Here is a 12,249-nt window from a genome sequence, read left to right as displayed (position 1 = left end):
TCTCTCTCTCTCTCTCTCTCTCTCTCTCTCTCTCTCTCTCTCTCTCTCTCTCTCTCTCGACAATTCTTTCGCTCTTATCAAATACCGATTACGAAGAACGTTTGCGAATTAAGCAAATTCCATTCGATTAGGAATCCCTCGTTATATTCGTAGTTATCGTTTCATTTACGCATATAATATTTTTAAAATAAATACAGACGTTCTGTTTGTGACAGAACGTTACTGGACCTCGACATCGTGAGCAGCTCTTATCATTCTCACGTCGCAGAGTGCTAATTAGTATTCCCTGACATATGCGTAATTAGCTTGATTCGGGTTTACCGTAAATTTTATAATTAATATGTCATTAGTTTTAGCCACTTTGAAATGTCGCGTTGTGCATTAAATTGCATTTGGGATGCTCCAACTTTGAAGTGTTGGGCACATTCAGGTACATTAAGTTGTATCGGGACACACACACACACACACACACACACACACACACACAGAGAAAAACTCCTCGTCACAGGAAGATCGATTGGGAGCCTTGCACTCCCATAGCATACTGGATAAAGCTATAATATATAATAGTATCTGTGTTTAGCTTTCTGGAGCGGTTTCCGCGTCGATTACGGACAAGACGAATCGGAGGCGCGACGGCAAGACATTTGTTTATTCCCGCGCGACATCTATTCTCGTTCCTTGTCGCGTCGCGCGTCGTGCAGCGCGACGGAATTTCAAATCAGTCCATTTGGGATCCCCATGCCTTGGACGTCCCCGGAGCATCTCGCAGGAAGTGGCAAAGTTCAAACCCGTGTCGGACGATGTAACTAGTTTCCCTTTCGGAGATTGGATGACTTCTGCTCTCTTACTGGAGGTCGTGCCGATAATCTTCTACGACAGTAACATCGTAACAATACCGAAAATGGACACGTGACTTGATGCATTAACGAAAAGCACGTTCTTACATCTTGACATTTCCATCCTCGAGATCAGTGGATTAAGAACAAATTTTCAATCACTATAGGGTAACTCCGATATACTCGCCGCACCTATTAAAAACTTAATTTATTAAGTATTATTTACTATGTTTAAAATAAACGAACTATAACAGTAAAAACTTTGTACTGTCTACTATTATGAATATTAGAAATCCGAAATATTTATATTTCATTAATGAACTTTTTTAAACCCTTGTATTTTTGCCGTATATCCCATAGGGATGGGATATATGGCTACTCATAGGGGAAGGGAGGGTATGTATAGCTCATAAAAAATTAAATAATACATACAAATAAGACGTAAAATGACACAATAACTAATAAAACGCGTTTATCAAATTTTATTAAGGAATAAGTATGATAAATATGTGTATGAAGTAATAAATAATAATTACAATCTTTCCAAATGTATTACAAGTGAGTATAACATGAGGTACATATTTCATGTAATGCGTTTATTGTATTTAGTGCACTGAATTCAATCTTGTATGCTTTGGGCATAAATCCCGCCTGTTAAAAATGCCATATATCCTAAACAGGTGGGATATACAAGCAACAAACTAAACAAAGAATACAAGAGCAAACTACTTGTATTTTGTTATACAACATACTTTATTATTCCTCTATACTCACGAAATAACCACTAAGTCTTTTTCACATCCTACAGTAATCATTTTATGTAGATTATAATTTATGATGGCGTTACTTAACACAATGACAAATTGATTCAACTCACAATGATTTCACTAATATTAACAGTAAAAAATTATAACGCAATACTAATACAACATAAATGTAACAGAGTTGCGAAAAAATTACCCTCACTCTTTCTATTTTTTCTGACTTCTGCGGCGTAAATCCAGCGCGGCGGCGTATTTGCCGGAGTTACCCTAAAGAAATTACAAATCCAATTTGGATATAGTTAGAAAATTGAATTTATTGTTTATCGTTAAATTTATTTGATATTACGACTTTATTATGTTCTGTAAAACTTTGTCAAAAATTTTATCTAATTCTCTCTCGCAATTTTAAAAGTGGCTAATAGCTAGCCTTTAGAAGCTAGCTGCGACATTCGTTAATGTTACTCTCAAAAGTCTTGTAATTATACTGATATAACTTTGACAAAGCATAAGAGTTTTCAATATTACAGCTGCAATATTTTATGCATTGAGAGTAAAGTGTTTGGTATTGTAATGTTATAAATACAGCTATTACTGCCATAATGATAATAATAATTATATGTTCTATCGACAAATATGTACAATTGGCGTCGAAAATGTAAATAATTGTTCCCAAATAGTAAGGCGATATTTTAATGACATTTTATGATATTAAAAACGTCATTAAGATGTTTTTAAGATATTATTATATATAGTTATTATTAACACTAAACTATAATTATAACATGTAATTATAGTTACAAATATCAAAGTTTTTTTCTTAGTATGCTTCGTGATAAAGGCATAAATTATTATGCGTAAGATATTCTTCCACATCTGTAGCGTCGAAACTCGAACTCACATCGATTTCGTGTCTTTTATTCGTCAGACGGGTAAGATCTTTCTCAATTCGCAGACGTTTCTCGAGTCGATCCGACACTCAAATTGTTTCAGACGTATCGAAATCATCGATTCCGATGTCGAATATTTGCAGTGTATGTAATTCATGCCGTTGGCAGTTTTACGGCCACATACACGTCATTCAAAGTCGCGGCAGTGAGTTTCCTCCCAACGTTATTTCAAGACAAAATAACCCCTCAGTTTTTAACCACTATAAAGTAGTACCCTTATCTAAAGTTTTTTTCCTTTCGTGCGTAACAGACGCAATGCGGGCGCCATATCGGCAATAACAATCGGACAAAGGGTTACGGTCGTGCCACTTACGTCCGATCGGAAATTCATTGTCGTCTCGGTGGAACGATGTAGGAGTGCGATTAATCCGCAGAATTGAATGTACCTATCTAAATATTCTGTATCGAATTCGCCTACGAGTAAATCCACAAGGTTTGTTAGAAATTTGTATCAAAGGATATCACAAAGAACAGCGTAACTAATTTAGCATTTATCTTGCTTATCGATTTTTCTATAATCCATAAAAAAATGTGATAAAACTATAATTTAAATATTATTTATAATCATTTTCTATGCCAGCTATATATTTTTTAAACTATAAACGTAATTATTATTACCGATGTAGGTATTACTAACCAAAATTATTATCATTACATTATAGCAGTAATAATTATACGAGTAGTTTATAAAAATATATAGCTTCTAATAATAATTATTTTACTATGAAATAAAACATAATCAAATATAATAACATAATCAAATATAACCAGTTGTTCAGTAATAAATATTTAGAAAAGTAAAATTATTTTTTATATCAACCAATATTTCATAGCTATTATCATTCTTTTTTTTTTATTGTATCACATTTCAATTTTGAGAAATTTAATTAAAGGATTATTTTAGTGTATTTTGTCATATTATATAATTATGATATGACACATTCTCCATTGGAGAAATTTTATTGCAATCATTTCGTTGTTAGAATTCATATTTTTCAAAAGGAATTTGTTGTATTGATTATGGTTAAAAAGATATTTGTTGTTTATAAATATTTAATATTTGAAAAGAAATTATTTTCTGTGTTGAACAGTGTAGTTTAATTATGATAAAACGTTCCAATGTGCAAGGAGAAATATTAATGATAGCAACAATTGAAGAATCGCAATTGAATTTTTATTGTATAAAAAAAAAGAACAGAGAAAATAAATTACCAAAGTTTGGGGAGGATTTCCAGCTGTGTTTGTAGGAAAGATATAAATACGAGGAAGAGGAAACTTTGCAATCTTTTCGCGGGCTACGCCCTCTGAGGATATTATGATCGATCGTTTGCCGATCGTTCCCGAGTAGAGGCAACGCGATGTGCGCAATAATTTTAATGGCAAGCGTGGCGACGCAGCAACAAATTTCATTTGCTAACGGCGCGGTCATAGCGTTGGGAAAACTTCCGTCGATCGTGTACCATTTCGATCGAACGTCCATTTCGAGTTATTATGATGGCATCGACCCCAATGTATACGCTTTAAAGCAATTCTCCGCACGCAACGGGCATGAACAAGTGCACGTCAATGAACGCAAAAATAGGTCTGAAAAATTTCGATCCTATTCCCATTATTCCCTAACAGCGACAGATCACGATCTGGAAACACCATATTTACACGAAATATCTATGAAATTGCAGATACACACCAAGTCTTGGAAAACAATTCGATATCTGAATATAAATGCACTTCGATTTTCCATTAGAATACCGCGGAACATCGAATGGCTATAAAAACAAGTTTTTGTATGGCAGAGTTAATTCCAAAATTGTTTGAAAAGGATATTTTTCCTTTCTGCAATGCATCACCTGTCATCCAAAAAAAGGACGGGCATCAAACAATCAAGACTTTTATTCACGTTTATTTAAATCTCTGTTTAAATTTGCAGCATGAACGGATTTAGGTGACTGATTTGCTTTTGATAGGCGAGTTTCAATTCGCTCTCGATACACTTCGCGTGTAAATTCCGGTCTATCGATGTACGATTGTTCGGATACATATGGACATTTCCGTAAACATTAATATTAACCATCATCGCGTGAATGGATAAATCTGAAAGGATAAATCCATTCGCGTGCCCGCAGCCGGGATTCATCGGGAATAATGTACGAGAGCCGCCAGGCCGATTCAGCCGCGTATGTCGTCGCCGAGAATAACAAAGTTCGCCTATCGCGCGTCTCGTGAAAATCATTCTTGATTTATTTCCGTCACGGTTCCGCCACGCGATTTCGCCTTCCCTGGGGAAAGCACGCGGCAAATTTGATCCAGGATTATTTCCTGCCTCCGCACTGCACTGTCGTCGCTCGATCAACAATTCGGACTTTTGTCTCAGCTACTTTCCAGTTGCGAGAATCGGTAGAATCGTACTTTCGACGTGGCGCTCCTCTGGGACTCGCGCGGACAAATTTGATCCGAAAGTACGTTTTGATATGTGGAGTGCCTGCAGTATACGGGCCAGACGGTAGAACATTTAGATCTTTCATCAGGCTTTGCATCTGTTAAATTTGGCGAGCGCGAGTGAAAAGTTACATGTTTCACATGCATTGTCTCTTGAGATAAATTTTATGTTTTAGCAACATGTTATTTAATTAAAACCTTGAATTAATTCTGACGTGTAGTTATTATCACGTTATAATTATGTATAATATAACTTTTTAAAAGTCCTTATTATATTAATTTTATATATTATTATATTAATTCCGATATTCTAAATTGTCAAAATTATTACGCAAATATTTTGAAGCGGTATTTAATTTTTGGCTATTCAAAAGAAAAAAAATTTCGGCTATATCGTGTATGGAATTATTAAAAAGCCAAAAATTTAATAGACTGATGATATATTGAGATGATATATTTTTTTCACGTTCGTTGTAATATTTTCATAAAATTTGTAATCTATAAATGTCGAAAATATTCGAAACGATGTAACGTGAGCTACTATTATATTATTACACTTCTTTATATTTTAAAAAGAGACATCACTCCCTTACTTCAAAAGTAACACAACTGAAAAAATTAAATTTTTTAGAAAAGAAACTATTTTTCAACTTGAAAAATATTATTTGATTAATCAAGTAATATTGATAAAAAGAATATATTCTTACTATGATAAAATGTTATTTTTATCATTTTCATTTCAACATTAAAAAATTACTCTTTTTGAGTTGTGACAATTTTAAGGAATTTTTTTTAACTTTTTTGAGTTGTGATAATTATTTTTTAAATTATCCCTTTTTGATCACATTTTATGAAGTTTACTTTTAATGATTGATAGTGTAATGTTTATTTAACTCACTCATGGTAGTAACTAAAAAATCGGTTTTTTTAGTTATGTCATTTTTGAAATAAGAGAACGATGTGAAAAATGCTTGGAGAATTGTTGAGCGACATTACGTAAATGATACATCGTACTTCCTCGTGTTACACAATGCGTGCGTGCTGCACACGTGGCCAATGTTGGCACGTTGCTAGCAGCAGCAGTCCTCGGAGCCACATTAATTCCATTAAAACTTCGGCACTCTCGTTCGAAGTTATTAATGGTAGTTCCAGTTGGTTTTACGGCTTCGCCTCGATGCACCCTCTCGTCTTTTAACGCCAACCTAACTCGTGATGCCGGGATAAAGTTGCATCGTATATAATTTCGTTTTCGATATCGCGTCTCTTCCGTAACGTGGAAATTCCAATATTTACGAGAATAGAGCGTCAACACTTTGAAAAGCTGTTGAAAATAGACTGATATTTAATTTCTCTTTCGTGCCTTAATTTAACGAATTTATCTTTGGATTAGGGTTAATTAGTAATATTATCTTATTTATTATATACTCCTAAATTATAATGAACATATTGTACAACGCATTACATGATGAATGGCATCTCATGTTAAAGTTATTAACGTCTTTTTCGTTTTAACATTCCTTCATACGCATCTTTCTTTATTTTAATTCAGATTTCCATTTTATAAGAGAAGAGCATCCTTGATACTTGCTACTATAACTGCCTTTCTTTCCTTTATTCCATCAAATTCAGAGCTATCTTCTCGTACACTGTCAAGTATTACATGTTGCTTTCTTCTGTTAAATCTTCCCCTTTCTTATCCTCTTTTCTGCGACTAACTGTATTATTTCCCACGAGTGTTGAAGTATCTTCGTTGCTTATTCTTGTTCTTATCCATTCGACCAATTTCATTTTCTACTTTTATCTCGTCATTTTCTATATTTTTGAGCTGATGAACAAGTTGCATAACATTCACGGATCCATGTCGCGCGCGCGCGCGTGTATGTGTGTGTGTGTGTGTGTGTGTGTTTTACGTGTACAGTGCATGTTTGCATGTTGAGTGTTTCTGTAACTGCTGATGTAAATTTTGTATAATTACGTTATGCGAGTTTCCATTGCTATAATACTTTTCTACTTCACTTCAAGTAGGCTTTGTAACAGCAACCATGTTAGTGCCTTATCTTTTATGTATTTTGTATGTAAGCACGCAATAAAAATTAAAACAATTATAATTTTAAATTATAGTCAATAATAATTATAATAATATTCTAAATTATATATATAAATAAAAATTTTAAAAATTAAATTTAATTAATTAACGATAAATTAGGGATTATTATGTAAATGAAAGCGTTCTACTCCAATATCGAAAATAGTTCAGAAGGATAGTTTCGATAAATATATCGATAATCACATGAAAGAGATAATGTCAAGCGGTATCCTCGAATGCTCATCCATTTAGAGCTCTGATTTCGACTGTCGGACAGTCGAGATTTACTGCGGTTTAATCCACCTGTCGGCGAATTAAATCTATCGGTGCCAGATAAGATTGTACAGCTCGTAGATCTTTTCATTTCTGTTGCCACCAGAGAAAAAGAGGCGTAAAGATCCTACAAAGAAAAATATGCGAGTCCTTTACTTTTAGAAGGTATTGTCCTATGTTGTAACATTCTTAATCTCAATGAGATGCGAATCCACGAGATAAAAAGAAGGATACTTTATAGGTTTAGAAAAATGCGAGGTATTATGAAAGTGAATACATTCTCATATACACAGAGACGACAAAAGAATTTATGTATATTCCAGTATAAATTCCATTGAGAAAAAAAGTCAAGCCTCCAGATCCTTCAAAAACGGGTCAACAATGGCGGGATCTTTCCGCGAGTAACGAGTACAAATGGAGAAGTGGGATCGAGGGGGCGGAGGCCACCAGCGGAGCGACCTATTTCAATCAATAATCTCTTCTTCCAACACGAAGTGGGTTTTATACAATCGCCGCTGAGCGGCGAAAGTCAACTTCGTAATCCCCGAAAGAAGAAGCCGCACCGCTGCCGAGCCGGTTTCGGATCGCCTCGGTAAATCTTCTCTCCTTCAATGCATTCGAACGGAAATCCGCCCCGACTCGAAAAGCGAGAAAGGTCTACTCGATAAAGCTTGTCCGGGACCGCAAACCCGAGAGAGAGAAAGGCTCGCGTCCTCGGCAGTGTCACCGTGTCACTCGACAAATCGGGCGACCCGGGGTGGCGGCTTAATTCGAGCACTCGCACTCGACTCGGTTACCGGATGCAAGGACCACTGTGTGTATACAAGACCGGCGATCGACTTCCCGTAAACGATTTTCGTTATAGCATCGTTTCGTTATACCTTCGATTTTCCACAACCTACTTTCGTGATGGTAACCCGACGTGTAATTAAAACGTAATTCGACAAAATTCTTTGATGATTATAGGGTAAAAGTTAGATTCGAACGTTTCAATTCGATTTAAAAGTGTTATATTTTACACGTAGTAATCAGGAGATAATGTTAAATGAAATTTATTTAATTTGAACAAGGAATTAATTTTTTTTCTCTCTTTTTCATTCACTCGCTTAAATGAATGCGCATTTCAAATATTGAAATAAACTATTCATGCAGAATTTTCAAATATATTATTTTCAATATATTATTGATAGTTTCAACATTATTGATGTTTTAGCATTATTTAATTTTCAATGCTACATAGATAGCTTCTATTTTATGTTGTTTAAAGATAAAATGTATTTTAAAACGACATTATTTTCGAATAATTCTTTTAAATAATTTAGAGAAAATACATTAAAGATATACATTAAAATATACATTAAAAATATAAAATGTTAACCATAAAACGGAGCGATTCAAAATAAATTGAGGAAACATTGATAATTTCTTTCCAGTATATGTATATTTGTTTATTTATAAAATGAAAATTGTTGTACACATTTGTAATTTTTTTCGCCATGACAACACTGACGTAATTGTTGTTTATCACTCAGATCATTCTTTGTAGTGCAAGTACACGCGCATATGTATAAAAGTTAAAAATGAAAATTATAATAAACTAATAGAAATTAAAAAGACTTAATAGAAATTTAAAAAACTAATAGAAATTAAAAATTTTATTTGCACATGAGTACCTCTGTTTTATAGACTCAACGTTTCGTTTTATTTTTTTTTATGAATCCGAATGATGTTTTATTTTTTGCGCTATTTTGAAATATAATCTGTTCTTTAGCAATGATTTTTTAATTAATAAAGTTTCTAAAAATCAATCTATCAGTTTCGTTCCTTTCTATGGTATTTAACTTCAGACATTTTATATTTTTTAAAGTATCCAGAGTGAATAATGAAATAATTAATATCAAACAGCGCATTTTTTAAATCTTATTCAAATCTTCATCAATCAAATTTATTTGTTATTTAATAATTCGCGAGCAATTATAATACAATTATATTTAAATATTTAACTACAATAAGTTATCATTTATTCGACAAAAAATTGCCTACGTTCTTTCAACCTTTTTGATCTCAGAATTTTTTTGAAAGAAAAATGTTTCTTTCTACACAACTATAGAAATATTTTTTTCTATAATATATTGAATGTATTAATCTTCGATAAAACCATTGCAAGAGTTAATTTTGAGTAATTAAATGTCATTAAATTAAAAGTAAATAATATTAAATAAGTTTAGAATTACATTAAGCACTTTTGCTTTTTCAAATAAAAAAGTGAAGATGTATTCGCGAGACATTGGAAACCGTAAAGAGATGAAAAGAGTTGAAGTTTTCTGATCCTTTCATCCGCAACCCCGAAGCATTGCGACGTGCTACACAATGCGCGCCGTAATTACGTTACGTTAATTAATCCGTCGGTTTCTTTGCTCGCTTTTCGGTTTGACCCCTCGCGCCCCGTTTCCACCCAAGACGAGCTCTTTTAATGGTCCACAGAAAGTCTCGATGAAACGGAAATGAGTTACCTTACTTCCGTTTGCGGAAGATTTCATGGTGAATTTGCGAATCCCCGCGGCGCTTCGCTTCCTTTGCCCAGACATTCGGCGTGATTCAGCACTCCTGTTCAATCTCTTGAGAAAGAAGATGGTTGAATAGCATCGAGAAAAGAATCCACTATTTTCCCTTCCGTCGAATCTTCCGACAATTCGTGTTACTTGCGTGCGATTTTGTCCAACAACACTCAAAGCCGCTTATCCATCTCGACCTAATCTTGTATACTATATTATATTTGGCAGATTATTCAAATAAAATTATTATGCAAACTTTCACTTTACTCAAGCGGCTCTCTTGCTCGTCTATCAAATAAATTTGTTTGTTAAACAAGGATCTGTTGAAACATGACGACAATTAGACAGTTTGTGTAAATATCGTGTTAAACGGTACTGTTAAAATTAGTCAAGGTTTAACTTCGTTAACGTAATACATCTGAAAAGTCTAACAGATTCTCTCAATTTCTATCGTTTCTATATCGATAATTTTGAGATAAAATAGTATTAAGTGCATAATTTAGCATTTTTATTTAACTGTAAAAGTTATTGTATTTTTATTTATATGTGTATGTATAGTTTTATTAAATTATAATTTTCTAAGTCTAAACAGAATTTAACGTTGTACATTTTAAAATCTCATGCATACATGGAAGAATAATTTTGTTGAAGTAACGCCTATATCTAACAATTTAGTTAGATATAGGTGTGAAAATAATTATCAAAATAATTATGTAAGAAACTCAAACATGATGAGCAATGCTGCAAAAAATGTTGACATTTTAACAACCAGTTTAAGCATTCTATATAATTATTTTGATAGATCAATAAAATTACTTTCAGATTTATATTTAGCTAAATTTTAAGATACTTCAGCATTCTTTCTTTAAACGTATAGAATTTTCTTCATTGTCTCACAATTAAAGGCTCTTTAATGTATAATTAACTGTACATACAATGGTCTTTTTCTAAACTCTTTGTTTCATTTTTCGCGGATATTAGTGCAATAAATCAATGTGAAGAGAATTATTTTATCTTTTTATCCTGCCAAAAGTATCTTTTCTCCTCATATGTTTTGCCGTATCTCTACTTATATGATAACACCAAGTGCTCTTAACGGTAACAGCACGGATTTTAATTTTACAAGCACTCAGTATAATGTCAGACGAATTGCCGACGGTACTGAAAATAACAGGGATTATTCGCGACGTACACCAGCCGTCATCTCCCATGACGATAACGATAATGTTTGGTCCCAACGCGCACTGCAAAGTATAATCTAATTATCTGCCCCGGTCCCGTCGCGCTTTGCGCTACGTTGCGTAATGCGCAATTGCATTCAACGTATGGTGCACGTCGGCTGCATCTTCATTACACGCGTGCATTTATAGCAGCGCTACTCTTTTTCCGACTCGTATCGTTGATTGCGCCATTTAAGTGAGTCATATAAACATGATGATAATGTAACGATTTCGGAATTATACCGATCATTTATTTCTACATCCCATACACAAACAATACATACATACTCGTGCTCGCGTTAACTAAATTTATAAAAATTTATAAAAATTAATAAAACATTTTTCACACACTGTTAAATGTTAAAGGAACAATGGTAATCTAATCCCTTGAGATAAATAATATTTTATTTTTAATTTTTATGTGTGTCAAAATGTAAATCAATCCATTTCTGTGATTAGCTTTAGAGTAAACATCATTCATTAACATATATTGTTGTGTGTGTGTGTGTGTGTGTGTGTGTGTGTGTGTGTGTGTGTGTGTGTGTTGCATTTAGTAAATAATAAACTAAATTTAAATTAAATTTAATATATTTTCTTGAATTAAATTTTTTAATTTCATTGTTTTAATAAAATTAATAATATATTGGGTACAAACAGTGGTTATAGAAATGATTAAAAATAATTCAAATTGGATATAATTTGACATTATGAATTTAACAGTGTATAGTTAGCTTTAATTACGTGATGTTGATGATCATATATTTTTTAATTCGGTTCTCATATTTGTGAGGTTTATTGTATACATTTTTCGCAACTCTTTTGTGTACTCAGACGAAGGCAACATTATCGCTATTTTTAAATAAGATTTATTTCATTATTCATTGTAGTAAAATTTATTTGTTCTGTTCTCCCTTTATAATCGAGAGTAACGAATGCCCTTTACTACATTATACTCGTGAGTCAGTATAGCTATAATTATTGCATATAAAATTTACAATTATTTTAATAATCTTACATCAACAGCCCCAATAATTAAATTTTAACATTAACTCAGATAATTCAATTTGCCGACATATCTTATATGTCTAATACACGTGAGTGAAAGTGTTCTATCGCGTTTCGTGAAGGA

The sequence above is a fragment of the Atta colombica genome, unplaced genomic scaffold (genome assembly GCF_001594045.1).
Source record: "Atta colombica isolate Treedump-2 unplaced genomic scaffold, Acol1.0 scaffold274, whole genome shotgun sequence".
Lineage (NCBI taxonomy): Eukaryota > Metazoa > Arthropoda > Insecta > Hymenoptera > Formicidae > Atta > Atta colombica.
Note: the sequence above shows the minus strand (reverse complement) of the source record.